The sequence below is a fragment of the Pan troglodytes genome, chromosome X (genome assembly GCF_028858775.2).
Source record: "Pan troglodytes isolate AG18354 chromosome X, NHGRI_mPanTro3-v2.0_pri, whole genome shotgun sequence".
NCBI classification, from domain to species: domain Eukaryota; kingdom Metazoa; phylum Chordata; class Mammalia; order Primates; family Hominidae; genus Pan; species Pan troglodytes.
This window is the reverse complement of record NC_072421.2, coordinates 78,549,322-78,552,672: the sequence shown is the minus strand read 5'-3', so window position 1 is coordinate 78,552,672 and position 3,351 is coordinate 78,549,322. Positions and strand designations below refer to the sequence as shown.

General features: G+C 35.2%; 1 non-coding gene across 1 annotated transcript; it reads right to left on the bottom strand.

Annotated features, from left to right (window-relative positions):
• Positions 1–2,019: 2,019 nt before the first annotated feature.
• Positions 2,020–2,124, bottom strand: LOC112207147 (U6 spliceosomal RNA). The gene has a single exon (XR_002941615.1). It is a non-coding gene; the product is annotated as a U6 spliceosomal RNA (small nuclear RNA).
• Positions 2,125–3,351: the final 1,227 nt, after the last annotated feature.

The following is a 3,351-nucleotide window of genomic DNA, read 5'->3' as shown; positions in this document are numbered from 1 at the left end:
ATTTTAGTTGTGAAGTTAGGTTGTTAATTTGAAATCTTTCTAACTTTTGATGTGGGCATTTAGTACTATAAATTTTCTTCTTAACACTGCCTTACCTGTATCTCAGACATTCCGATATTTTGAATCTTTGTTTTCATGATTTTAAAAGAACTTCTTGATTTCTACCTTAATTTCATTATTTACCCAAAAGTCATTCAGAGGCATGTTGTTTAATTTCCATGTAATTGCATAGTTGTTTTGAGCAATTTTCATAGTCATGACTTCTATTGTTATTGCACTGTAGTGCAAGAGTGTGTTTGGTATGATTTTGGTTCTTTTATGTTTGTTGGAGATTGTTTTCTGTCTAATTATGTGTCATTATTAGAGTATGTGCCATTTGGCAATGGGAAGAATGTATATTTTGTTGATTTGGGTTGGAGAGTTCTGTAAAGGCCAATTAGATCCATTTGGTTTAATGTTAAGCTTAGGTCCTGAATATCTTTGTTAATTTTCTGCCTCTATAATCTGTCTAATATTGTCAGTGGAGTGTTTAAGTATCCCACTATTATTGTGTGGGAGTCTATGTCTCTTTGTCTCTTGGTAGGTCTCTAAGAACTTGCTTTGTGAATCTGATTGCTGCTGTGTTGAGTGTGCATATATTTAGAATAGTTAGGTCTTCTTGCTGAATTGAACCATTTATCATTATGTAATGCCTTTGTCTTTGTCTTTTCTGTCTTATCTGATCTTTGTTGGTTTTAAACCTGTTTCGTCTGAAATTAGAACTGTAGCCCCTGCTTTCATTCGTTTTCCATTTGCTTAGTATATTTTCTTTCATCTTTTTAATTTGAGCCTATGAATGTCATGATGTGTGACATGGGTCTTTTGAGGACAGCATATCATTGAGTCTTTCTTTTTTTTCCAGCTTTCCACTCTGTACATTCTAAGTGGGGCATTTAGCCCACATATATTCAAGGTTAGTATTGGTAGGTGTGAATTTGTTCCTGTCATTGTGTTGTTAGCTGATTTTTATGTTGGCTTGTTTGTGTGGTTGCTTAACAGTGACACTGGTCTGTGTGTTTAACTGTGTTTTTGCATTAGCTGATAGCAGTCTTTCCTTTCTATATTTAGTGCTCCTTTCAAGATCTCTTGTAACGTATGCCTGGTGGTAACAAATTTCTTATCTGAAAATGATCTTATTTCTTCTTCACATAGGAAACTTAGTTTGATTAGATATAAAATTCTTGGTTGAAAATTTTTTTCTTTAAGAGTGTTGAATATAGGCCCCAATCTCTTCTGGCTTATAGGGTTTCAGCTGAGAGGCCACTGTTAGCCCGACAGGGTTTCCTTTGTAGGTGACCTGCCCTTTCTCTCTAGATGTCTTAACATTTTTTTCTTTAAGAGTGTTGAATATAGGCCCCAATCTCTTCTGGCTTATAGGGTTTCAGCTGAGAGGCCACTGTTAGCCCAACAGGGTTTCCTTTGTAGGTGACCTGCCCTTTCTCTCTAGATGTCTTTACATTTTTTCTTTTAAGTTTGGAAAATCTGATGATTATGTATCTTGAGGATGAACTTCTTATTTAGAATCTTGCAGGAGTTCTCTGTAGTTCCTGAATTTGACTGTTGGCCTCTCTAACAAGATTGGGGAAGTTTTCATGAACAATAGCCTGAAATATATTATCCACATTTTTCACTTTCATCCCCTTCCTTTAAAGGATGCCAATGATTTGCAGATTTGGTCTTTTTACATAATCCGATACTTCTTGGAGGTTTTGTTTATTCCTTTTTATACTTTTTTCTTTATTTTTGTCTTACTGCCTTATTTCAGAGAACTACTTTTCAAGTCCTGAGATTCTTTCCTCAGCTTGGTTTATTCTGCTGTTGATACTTGTAATTGCATTGTGAAATTCTTGTATTGTGTTACTTAGTTCTGACCTATTAAGTTCTGTTTTATACTGGCTATTCATCCTTCAGCTACTGTGTTACTTTATTGTGATTCTTATTTTCCTTGGATTGGGTTTTATCATCCTCCTGAATCTCAATGAAAATATGGAACACTTCACAAATTTGTGTGTTATCCTTTTACAAGTGCCATGCTAATCTTCCTTGTATCATTCCAATTTTAGTATATGCGCTGCCAAATTGAGCATGATAACATATTTTCAACGAGATCTTTTTGCTAATATCAATTTATATAACAAATTAGTAAAACCATATTATTTCCATTTTAACAAGTATCCTGCTGGGAATGGTGGCTCATATCTGTAATCCTACCACTTTGGGAGACCAAGGCAGGAGATATGCTTAATCTCAGGAATTCAGTATCAGCCTGGGCCCCATCTCTACAGAAAATAAATTTACAAAACATTAGCTGAATGTGGTGGTGCATGCCTGTAGTTGGAGCTACTGGGGAGCCTGTGGTGGAAGAATCACTTGAGCCCAGTAGACTGAGGCAACAGTGAGCCATGATCATGCCACTGCACTTCAGCCTGAGTAACAGAGCAAGGCCCTCTCTCAAAAGCAAAACAAAAGAAAACAAATATCCAAGTTCTTCTGTGGTGTCAACGTTGCTAATTTCCATTCACATAAACACTATGTTATTATGTCCTAACGTTTTAACACTATTTTTAAAATATTTGAAGTTAGTGCAATGTTGATATTTTTACAGAGTCATGATATTTTTATTTTACTTTACCAATCATAAAATTAATGATAATTTGTGAAGAGGTTATTGCTAATTAAGCTTATAAACCAAAAAATTTCCAAGGCAGGTCTCAATCAATTTAGAAGTTTATTTTGCCAAGGTTAAGGACATGCTCAGAAAAAATAAACATGGAATTAAAGAAACAGTCTGTGGTCTGTGCCTTTCTCCAAGGATGCCTGAGGGCTTCAATATTTAAAGGGAAAAATTGGGCTGGAGGAGACAGATGGAGGGTCTGGTAATTCACATGTTGCAAGAGAAAAAGGAGCGGGTGGAGGAATAGTCAATTTTGTATTTGTCTCATGCTCAGTTAATCAGCACATTACATAAGATAAGGTGAACATAGAGTAACCACCTGTAGAGATATCTAATCTTTCACCTGTAGCTATCTGCTTAGGAACAAAAGAAAAGGCAGCTTCTTGCATAATCCAACTTTTCGCTTAACTTTTTTTCTGTTGGCATAGTGAATTAGGTTCCAAAGTTTTTATTTTCCTTCACATTTCTCCCCCTTCTTTTTTAAAAAATAAAATCTATAAGAGAAAGCTTTTTAGAAGAAAATTAGTTTCTAGTCTTGGGTTTTGTCTGATCTCTCATGACTAGGGCATTTATTCTTGCATGGAAAGGTACCACATTGTTAGTCAAGCTCATTTTTAGTAGGTTGTAAAATCTCATGT